The sequence below is a fragment of the Vicugna pacos genome, chromosome X, assembly GCF_048564905.1.
Source record: "Vicugna pacos chromosome X, VicPac4, whole genome shotgun sequence".
Lineage (NCBI taxonomy): Eukaryota > Metazoa > Chordata > Mammalia > Artiodactyla > Camelidae > Vicugna > Vicugna pacos.
Window position 1 is genome coordinate 31,122,608 of NC_133023.1, and position 11,410 is coordinate 31,134,017.

The 11,410-nt window shown below is 50.7% G+C and overlaps 1 non-coding gene across 1 annotated transcript; it reads right to left on the reverse strand.

Annotated features, from left to right (window-relative positions):
* Window positions 1-541: 541 nt before the first annotated feature.
* TRNAA-AGC (transfer RNA alanine (anticodon AGC)) lies at window positions 542-613 on the reverse strand. The gene has a single exon. It is a non-coding gene; the product is annotated as a tRNA-Ala (tRNA).
* Window positions 614-11,410: the final 10,797 nt, after the last annotated feature.

The window sequence follows — 11,410 nt, forward strand, 5'->3', positions numbered from 1 at the left end:
CTCCCCCCACAGCGCACACTTGGAGGTCTTCGAGGACAAGTAGACCCCGGGGACGTTGCTGCTCTCGCCTCTGTATCTGGCTGCCACTGAGGTCAGGGCCCAGCGGCTTCTTTCTGTCCCCCTCTCGCTGTTTGCAGCTCTCTGGGTCCTGGTAAGCCAGGTCCATCGGGGCTCAGGGATCCCGGGACTGCCTTCTTGGTTGTGCAAGAACTACCCACAGAATCCCAAGTGCCCTCAGAGAAGCAAGCGCTCCGATCAAGCGGTCCTCACGGGCCCAGCTTGCCCTCAAAGGCTGGTCCTTCCGGGAGGTTCTTTTGTCTCAGGCTTGACCCAAGATAAATAGATGTGATTAGGAGTTCAAAGCACTTTCCACTGGTTCGGCCTGAGGGGGCCCTTTGATGTGCTCCCATGCCTTCAACTCCCACCCCATCATCCCTGCCACCTCAGAGTCCTCTCAACTCCTCTCCCAGCTTTCATGCCTGTTCTTTTCGTCTTTTTTAATTTGGGGGGAGGCAATTAGGTTTTTATTTATTTATTTTAATGGAGGTACTGGGGGTCGAACCCAGGACCTTGTGCGTGCTAGGCACACACTCTACCACTGAGCTATACCTCCCCCCACCCCACCCCCTTTCATGCCTGTTCTTATTAAGCTGCTGCCTCAGCTCTCTGTGCAGGGGCAGCCGAGTCTTGCCTATGGAGGAGGAGCTGGGTCCACCCCGCCACCCCCTGCCTCCCGACACCCAGTCGTTTACCAAATCACCAGTTCCAAGCTGAAGCCAGCACGCTGTAGCAGGTCGGCAAAACCCAAACCATTTCATTTTGCACCTCGGTTGCACAACCTGAAATTTTGATATGCTTGTAAACGGTGGCTGGGTGAATCACGCCTGCCTCTCGGGCTAGCTAATTAGATGGGGGCCTGCCTGGTCTCCCAGAACTTGGCCCAGGGAAGGGAGGAATCATTATGAGCTTTCTTCTGTTTTCTTTGAATAGGGTAGACAAACCTGTGGAATTTTCCTTAAAACTTGAGAGATGGCTTTGAGAGATGGTGTTGTAATTGCTCAAAATGGACCCTCTGCCACCGATCGGTTCCCCGGCGGGTTTAGGCTGCTAAGCCCCCAAACTCAAAGGGAGGGAGGTACGAGGTGGCGAGGCCTCTCCCAGCCTCTTGGGCACATTTCAGGACTGGTCACTGTGGCCAGGTTTCCCCGCCACCAACACAGGCCACGGGGGCCTCAGCTGGCTGGCTCCTGGGGCTCTCGTTCCACTCCCAGGGCTCCTCCGGCTGGGGGATTTGATGATGAGTGCCTGCGAGGGAGGAACTTCCTCATCAGATGAAAGCGGTTGTAGGGAACACGAGGAGCATTTCTGGGAGAATCTCCAGGAAGGAGGCGGATCCCTGCCCTGAGCTTCCCTGGAGGGCAGACACACTGGGGGTTCTGGCTGCTTTTATGCTTTTACCTCCAGGAGGGCCGGTCTGTCTTTTCTAATCCAAAAGGGAATGATGACCTAGGTTTGTTTGTTCAACAAATATTTAGTGAGTGGCTGCCACGTGCTAGGAGCTGGTCTAGGAGCTGGTCTAGGCACTGGAGCCATATCCGTGAGCAAAATGGACAGAGGATTCCACCTCTCATGGAGTTTACCCTCTAGGAAAAGGGGAAGACAAACCATAAACACAACAAATGAGTAAATGATCTCATCTCTTAAAAGGAGAGAAGTGCTATGGAAACTGTAAAAAGAGAGGAGACGGGGCGGGGGGTTGGGAGTGTGAGGTGGGGGTGGTGGCTGAATTGAATAGGATGGTCAGGGAGGCCTCATCACAAAGGTGACATTGGAGCAAAGGCTCAAAGGAAGTAAAGGAGTAGGCTGGGCAGTTATCTGGGGAAAGAGTGTTCCAGCCAGAGGGAAAAGCCAGTGCAAAGGTCCTGAGGCAGGGTCACCTGGGAGATTCCAGGAGCAGCAAGGAGGCCAGTGTGGCTGAGGCAGAGGGAGGAGGAGAATAGAAGATAAGAGCAGAGATGTGAGAGGTGGGACAGGTTCTTGTACTCTCTTGTACCCAACAGTCTTGGAGATCATTGTCGGGACCTTGGCTTTGACTTTGAGTAAAATGGGGAGTCACTGCAGAGCTTTGAGCAAAGGAGTGACATGAACTGACTGAAGTTTTTAAAAAAATTTTTTTTAATCTTTTAGTTTTTTTATTTTTTGGGGGGGGAGATAATTAGGTTTATTTATTTGTTTTTCATTCATTCATTTTTAATGGAGGTATCAGGGATTAAACCCAGAACCTTGTGCATGCACTCTACAGCTTGAGCTATACCTTCCCCCACAACTTAGGTTTTAAACAGATCACCTTTTTAATACAAACTTCCCAAAATTCTCACGCAGGATAGAAAAGAAATAAGCAATACTAAATTTCAGTGTTGAGTTTCTAATATGCGCTATGTCTTGTGTGTCCCAGTTTCTAACAGTATAGCAGGCTCTTCATTTAAGGAATTCACTGTGTGTGTGTGTATTGCAGGGGAGGGAGGGGGTCCTGTTAGAGACACGAAGCAAATTCAATTACAACACCAAGGGAAGAAGCAGAGTTGATGGGAGGAGTCAAAGAAGGTCTCCTGAAGGGATGACAGAACTGGGTTCTGAAGGCTGAATAGGAGTTTTCCAGGTTGGACAAAATGAGGAAAGGTCATTCCAATAAAGGAAATAACCTGTAGAAAGGAATAGAGGCTTGAAAGAGCAGAGAATTATAAGTAATTCAGGGAATGAGTGGACATTGTACTGTGGAATGTGCCAGAGGGAGTGGGCAGAGATGAAGTTGAAGAGAAAAAGGAGAGTGAGAGAGAGAGAGTGAAGGAGAACAAATGCCCACCTCTTCTCCCATGGCACGTGAAGATATGCTCTCTGCCCAGGCTTCAAACGTCAACAACAAATGTAATCTGGTTTCCGAGATTTCACCTGGCCAAGTCTGATAGGTTCTTTGTGCTAGGTTTTGTCCTAGTTTGGGCTGAATTTTTTTTCACTTTCCTGTTTTTATTTATCAAAACTTGTACAAACCTGACCTCATTCACCAACACAAAACATACAACCAGGACACACATGCAGAAGCGGACCCTGAGTGCAAGGAGTTTATTTGGGAGGTGATCCCCAGAGACACCAGTAAGGGCACAGGAGGGAATGAGACAGGGAAGCGAAGAAAAGTGGTAGAGGGTGAGTGAATAAGCGGATGGGAAACAGACTCAATGCTGCCAGGTCCTCTGGAAGTGAGTGTAGAATTTACCTGAGGGGTGAGGGAGCTGGGGTATTTATCCTCCAACCCTATCAGTCATTAGTTGAGGGCTGCTCCTTGAGAGTGGTAACTCCTTGGCCCTCACAGCCTTCCCTGCAGCCAAGGAAGCTCCCCCAAGACAAAGAGCTGGAGATGCATACCAGGGTCATTTGCATAGGTACCTACAGCATCTGTTACAATTGCTACCTGTTACATCTACACCACTCTTCTGGAGGGGCCTTGAGCCCACCTGTGGATGCCGATGTGGATGGAGTCAAAGGCAGACCAGGCTGAGGCCCACACTCGGATGTTCTGGGCTCCATCTTGCTGTAGTCCACGTGACACAGGCTCAGGGGTAAAGGGACAGTATTTGTCTTGTTGTGTCTGGCTTCTTTCACTTAGCTTAATGTCTTCATGGTTCTTCCATGTTCTAGCATATATCAGAATTTCCTTCCTTTTTAAGGCTGAATGATATTCCATTGCATGGATAGACCACATTTTGCTCATGGCCATGTGGGTTGCCTCTTCTCTTTGGTTATTGTGCATAATGCTGCTTTGAACATAGGTGTGCAAATGTCTGTTCGAACCTCTGCTTGCAATTCTATACCTAGAAGTGGAACGATTAGATCACACAACAATTCTATGTGTAACTTGTGAAGAAACCACCATCCTGTTTTCTACAGAGGCTGTGCCATTTTATATCCCCTCCAGCAACACATGAGAATCTCTTCTGAGGACCCTGGGGTACAGCTCTTCCCACCAGCTGGTGAGGTGGCGATGGGCTGAGGACCACCCCCCACATGGAGGGATCATGGCAGGGTCAAGTGAGGACACACCCAGACTTACATGGCCAGGCTTGGTGACAGTTCAGGGGACCCTTTTGGTCTCTGAGTGTCCAGTTCATTCTACTATGGCCACCTCACTTCAGTTGAACTACATCATGGTGCTGGACAGCTAGAAGGACGTGGGTTTGAGTCCCACCTTTCCTGGGGCTGTGTGACCTCAGACAAAGGACTTTGCCTTTCTGAGCCTCAGTTTCCTTCTCTGTTCAAACAAATGGGAAGAGTAACAGAGTGGGGGCGGGCATGCCATGAAGTAATGGGAGTCTGGGGCTTATTATAGTGCCTGGCAGATGGTCTGTGCTCTGTCGGTGGGGTACCATTTTTTTTTTGTCATTATGATCTGTTTCTGGGGATCCTTCTGTGGGTGAGCATCTTGGTGGCAACTTACGCACCTGAAGTCAAGGTTAAGAGCCTACTTGGTGCCCATTTCTGGGCTAGGATTTGGGGCTAGAGTGTGGTGCTGGACACCATAATACATGGCCCAGGTTCCCCTTTAAGAAAGCACTTACTATCCCGGTTTGTGGGGGGTTTTCAGGGGCCCCTTCTGGCTGTCAGCACCTTTAGGGGCTGTCTCAGCAACAGAGAGTGCCCGAGTCAAAGTCGTACCCTTTCAGTGGCCTTCTAATATGGGGTATAAAGGCCTAGTCACGTGGGCCCACCTCGGGCAACCCTGTGGAAGGCTGACTAATGCCCCACACCCTCCCCAGATGTCCACATCCTAGTTCCGGGAATCTGTGAATATGTTCGTCACCTCACATGGCAAAAGGGACTTTGCAGGTGTGATTAAGGATCTTGAGATGCAGACATTAGCCTAGATTATACAGGTGGACCCAGTGTAATGACAAGGGGCCTTAGCAGAGTGGGGCAGGAGGAGGATCAGAGTCACAGGAGATGTGATCATGGAAGCAGAGGTCAGAGCGATGTGCCTGCTGGCTCTGAAGCTGGAGGCAGGGCCCAGGGCCAAGAGATGCAGGTGGCCTCTGGAAGCCAGAAAAAACAAGGAAATGGATTTTCCCCTGAAGCCTCCAGAAGGAACACAATCCGGTTGCCCCCTCGATTTTGGAGTTTGGAACCCTTGAACTCTAAGAGAATAAATTTGTGGTGATGCAAGGCAGCAAGTTTGTGGGACTTCCCTCCAGCAGCAGTAGGAAACGAATACAAGTCTGAAGGTGGGTCCAGCTCCAGCGCCCCCTGTGGCGGGGTTGGGGAGTGGGGCCCTGTAGGCTGCTGCTCGGCCTCCCTTGGTCCAGTCCTGCACTCCCCACTCCCCTCCCCAGGAGTCGGTGCCACGGGGTCTCCCTAATGAACATCCTGCATCTTAAGCTCCATCTCAGAGTCTGCTTTCTGGGAAACCGAACCTGCCACAGCTGGCATACACACACACACACACACACACACACACACACACACATACATACATATAATGTACAGCTTTATTATGGACAATATAAAACAGACACAAAAGTAGCGATAGTAATATAATGATCTCCCATGATCTCACTGCCCAGCTCGGACAATCCTCAACTCATGGCCAATCTTATCTGATCTATAGGAGAATGATAGTTTAAAGGGAGACGCATAGCTCTGGCCCTGGAGACCCTCCCGATCCGGGTTGGGATTTCAGATGGTACAGACATCTCTGAGGCCAAGAAAATGCCAGGCAGCAGTCCCCATGGCAGCGAGTGTGGGGCCAGGGGCGCAGAGAAGCAGCCTTAGAGAAAGGCAGGAAGAGAGCCGGCCAGAGCCAACGGGGCAGCCCACATCTTGAAGGGTGGGTCCTAGGTCACAGGCAAACTTGCCTAAAGGGTCCTGAGTCCAGGGCTGGAGGCAGGTGATGTGAAGGGACAGTGGCAGGCAGCACTGAACAGAGCCGATATCACCTGCCTTTGTGTTACACTCCATTGTCTTTCTAATTTTTTTTTAAAAATAGGCCTCCACCTGCTTCTATATGACTCTATTAATAATGACAGTGCGAGAATGGTGCCAGGCGCTGGGCCAAGCACGAATCTGCCCAACAACCCAGGAGGCAGATACTCTTTTTATCCTCATTTCACTGAGACTCAATGATTTAAGGCCACTCGGCCAAGGTCCCATGGATGGTGTATTAGTTTCCCAGCGTTGCTGTAACAAATTACCAGAGACTGGGTGGCTTGCAACTATAGAAATAGATTCTCTCACAGTCCTGGAGCCCAGCACTTTGAAATCAAGGTGTTGGCCAGGCTGCGCTCCCTCCCAAGGCTCTAGGGAAGAATCTTTCCTTGCCTCTTCCTGTTTCTGGTGGCCCCAGTCATCCCTTGGCTTGTGGCCACATCACTCCAATCTCTTCCTCTGTCTTCACATGCTCTTCTTTCCTCTCCATGTGACTTTTCTGTTTGTCCCTTGTCAGGACACTTGTCATGGGCTTCCAAGGTCCACTTGGATAATCCAGGATGATCTCATCTCAAGATCCTTACTTTAAATACATCTGCAAACACCCTTTTTTTTCCCATTAAGCTCACATTCCCAGGTTCCAGGGGTTAAGATGTGGACGTAGCTTTTTGGATGCCAGCGTTCAGTCCACTACAGATAGGAATAGAGGGACCAGGCGTCTGAACCTAAGAGAAAGGATCTGCTGTCCCTGGAATGTGATACAATCTTGCCAGGAAGAGCTGGACCAGTAGGAACCGCCTTGTCCTGGTTTTACAACATGGCCACAAGGTCTTTGACGCTCCTCCCATGGAAAGGTGGTGTCACTGCCCTTCACCTTGAATCTGAGTGGGCTTATGACTCACTTGTCAAAAGAATGTGGCATGACTTCCAATGGTGCATCAGAAAAGGCAATGCCGTGTCTACCTTTTTTGCAGAAACATTTGCTTTTGGAGCTCTGAGCTGTCATGCGAACGGTCGGACTGCCCTGAGGCCACCATCCTGGGAGTTAGCCCAGGCCACAAGGAGAGGTCCCGCGTAGGCATTCTGACCAATAGCTCTAGCTGAGATAGCTGACAGCCAGCATCCCCTGCCTCCAGATGATTCCACCCCCCAGCTCTCCAGTCACCCCCAGCCATGGAGTCTTCCCAGCTGAGGCCTCAGATTGTGGCACAGAGACAAGCTGACCCTGCTGTCCCCTGACTGAATTCCTGACCCATGGAATCTGAGGCTAATAAAATGGCTATTTTAGGCCACTAAGTTTGGGGGTGGTTTGTCCCACAGCAACAGTAATCAGGACACCCCCCTCCTTGTCTAAAGAAAGCCCCAAATAGGAGGTTAGCAGTTCCTGAGAAATAGGTCTGATTCAGAGAGAGGCAAAGAAAATATATCTCATCTGAACAAGCACCCCTGCCCCAATTCCCAGTGGTTCTCTGATGAGAGATGGGGGCGCGGCGGGTGGCACAGAAAATAGAAACCTCCCTTCCCCCAGGACCCACTCGCAGACAGGCCTCCCGCACCCCCACCCGCGAGCTGCCGTCCCTCCAGCCCCTGCCAGAGCAAGGCTCCCGAACGAACGCAGCTACAGTGGAGCCCAGCGGCTGGCGGTTACAACTTCCCATGCAGCTGCGGCTGACTGCAGGCCGCTGGCCACATCCCTCTCCAGGCCCGGCCACCTGACGGACCACACGGCCAGCCCCCAGGGGCCCAGCCTACCCTACCCCAGGAGGCTGGCTGTTCCTCCAGCCCTGCCTTTGCCAGGGCCTGGGGTCTGTCTGCAGCCCCGGCTGCCAATTACAGCACAGCCCCATTCATTTGCTGGATTGGATCTTTGGATTTTGTCATTTGCTATGCGGAGGTTTTCTTTCTGACTAATTTGTTTACCAGGTTTAATTCTTCAATCATGTTTTCATTTTAAGAGATTTCAGGGTAATTATGAACTTTGAATAAATCCATCTGAGGCACCAAAGTGCGCTCGGCTTAGCTCGGCTTTGCCAGGGCCTGCCATTCTGTTGCTACACTTGAGATTTGGTGTGAATAGGACCTTTCCTGCCCCCTCCCCCACCGACGCCGGCAATTGAAAACAGCTGGGCCTCTAGGAGCCAAGGTCAGGATTTGAGAAAAAGCCACAGCTGAAAACCACACTGGAGTTGGGGAGAGATGGAATCAGGCTGGTGTGTGAGTGAGGTTCCAGAACCTGCGAGATTCTGGCCCCTCTCCACCGCCTCATCCAGGCTGCTGCCCCGGGCATCTGGCAGAGGGACCTGAGGCCTGGGCTGCCCCAGCATTGCCAGCTGAGTGTTTGTCGAAGCAGCGTGCAGTGACACCTGGGAAAGGACCAGAGGCACAGGCTGGAGGCTGTGCTCTGGCTCCAGCCAGATAGTCCCTGAACAGTGGAGCCAATAGGCAAAGTTTCCGAGCCCTCAGGAGTCAACTAGAAATAGATGAAGGATGATGATGACAATTCCTGTTCTCTCCACTTTGCAGGCTTGTCTCGAAGGAGCTGATGGAGTGGGCGGCATTTCATAAGCTGTATCATTTGGCACAGTTGTGAGGTGATGGTGTTGTGGAACTAAGTCTCTTGGACGTATCAGCAGGGTCACACTGGCAGGCTGGGGTGATGTGACACCTGGACAATGAATACAAAGGCAGGAAATGTCACCGGGCCCCTAGATGTCTTGACTCCATCACGATTTCTCAACCAATGTGTCCTGGCTCCTGGGTGTGCTGGGATGGTCTCTATGGAGTGTGTGAGCATATGAATTGTGACTCTGAATCCCAGTTCTGGCCTCAGCACCTTATCAATGCCACACAGGAGGGCTGCGTGTGTCCCGCATCTTATCAGTACCAACAAATTAGGGTTGCCTAATTTGCATATCCATACCAAACTTACAAGCAAACCCAGCCGGGTGAGTAGTGCAGTGTGTGCAGTAATCATAACTAGGATCAATGGATTAGGCTTAGCTAATTTACATGCAGCCAATCATAGCCAAGGTATAAACAGCAAAGCTGCTGGGGGAGCCAATCACATGAAGGGAATCCACCACCATAGACCACAAGCCCCTGAGCGTCCCCAGCTGGATGGGCACCCACTCCCACTGCAGGAGAGAGGCCGTGGAGGACTCAGGACTTGCTCTGACAAGGTGCTGGATCCCATCCACCCACAGTGACAGCCTGAGTGACCAAGGGTGAGAGGAAGAGAGTGACTATACTGTCATAGTTTGGATTCGCTCAAAAGCAAGCCTGAGATGAAGAAGATTCAAGGGCAGAAAGCGCCAGCAGGGGAGTGCAGGTGTACGGGAAGACAGCTAATAAAGGATGCACAAGCAAGCCAGGTACCTCTGGGGGCAACTGTCATGGGCTGAAATGCATCTTCTGAAAATTCATATGTTGAAGTCCTAACCCCCAGGACCTCTGAATGTGATTGTACTGAGAGATAGGGTCTTTAACGAGGTGATTAAAGTAAACTGAGGTTCTTAGGACGAGCCCTGATCCAATCTGACTGGTATCCATAGGACACAGACACACAGAGAGGAATGACCGTGTGAAGACACAGGGTGGTGAGGAAGCTGGGGGATTTAATCCACCAGCTTGCGTCAGTCATTCACTGGGGGCTGTTTCCAGGGGAGCACTGATTTCCACACCCCCAGTCAGCTGCAGGCAGAGGCAAAGCAGCTTTGGTGACCAGTAGAAGCCCCCAGGTGAAGAAGTTCAGGGATTGCCATTTGAAAGTTGGGCCTGGAGGCCCTAAGTGGTAAGAGCGAGGGGACCTGTGGGAGGCAACAGTGACGGCATCTGGTGCACAGGCCTATGAGATGAATAATGGACTATCTTAGGTACCTGCCTAGGCGCTAAGCTACAGTAGCCTTTAACCCCTGCCCCAGAGGAATATGTGTGGATGTGGCGTGTGTGTTCATAGGAAGGTTTAGATAGAATATATATTTTCATATTGGACTATCCCATGTAAGGTTATACAACCCTGTAATAAATATAATTTGCAAAGGTTACCTCTGGTTAGTTTCCATACCAAAGCCAGTGGGGTAAATGGAACATATAACACAATTCACTGAGGTCTTGGACCCCTGTAGCTTTGGAGGCCTCCTAGTGAGATTAGGAGCACTTCAGTGCCTCGTCTTAATTTTAGACCCGTGCACTGGGCTCAGCTAGGATGAGGGTGCTTTGAGTCAGGCTTCCTGGTTTGAAGCAACTGAGACAGATGCTACCCGACTTCAGTAGGAGAGGGATTTCGGGAAGGTGTGAGGTAGTCCACCGGCTTGAGAGAAGAGAATAGGACTCATAGCCAAGAACATTCCCGGTTGGTGTGAGGTGGGTGTGACTTGTCAGCATACCCCCCATGCACAGCCTCTGTAGGGCACTGTCGCTGCTGGACTCTTGAGGTTGCCACCATATCACTGTCTCTGCCGCTTTATGACATTTCCTTGAGATTCAATTGGGGCTCTCTGGGCCTCCCTATCTCTGAGTGGCCTCTCCGCATGGCCTTTCCAACATGGCAGCTCAGGACAGTGGGATTTCTTGCACATCAGCCCAGGGCTTCCAAGAAAGAGAAACAGACTGAAGCTGTATCGCCTTTTATGACTTAGTGTTGGAAATCATGCAGTCTCCCTTCCACCATACTCTGTTCATCCCATGCAAGCCTAAAAAGCCAGTGGATTCCAGGGAAGAGATTAGACTTCTCAGCTCTCTGACAGGAGGACTTTCAAAGGATGGGGGGACATGTTTTAAAACCACCCAGGTGCGCTCGGAGATGGCAAACAGCCACTTGACTTGACAGTTTAACGGGACCAACACATTTTTCCTTTTTGATTATCTGACTTGGCTGCTTGTTTCCCAGGATGCAGAAAGGCCTGGCGCAAACTCCAGGCAGCATGTTAGTAACTAACATGTTTGCACTTCGGGGGCTGGACCCACCGACTCCAGTTAATCCTGCTTCGTCATTATGCCAAGAAAGCTCATTCCGACCCAAATTTGACTATTGGTTTTTAATTTTGGTGCCATTTTTCATGCTGATGGCTCTTCTGGCTGACAATGAATTACCCTGGGTGCAAATTAAATACAATAGAATTGCTAATCAGGCTATTAGAATACGCTGACAGGAGGAAATCTACAAGTTGTCAGACCTGGGTGGGCTCTCCCCTTGCCTTTGGGACAGAATTCACGTGAATGTGAATGGACCTGTGCATGGGACAGGTTCAAATATTGGAAACAGACACCTGCAGGCAGCCGGAGGGACTAAGCAAGTGGCTGCAAGGCCTGCGATCCTACACTGGCTCAGCTGGTTCTCTTTGCAGGAAAAATCTTGCCCTGTAAGTACACGTGTCCCTGGGGATCGCTGTCTAATGTTCCATACACTCTTCTCATGCAAGGAAGTGTCGAGATTTATCTC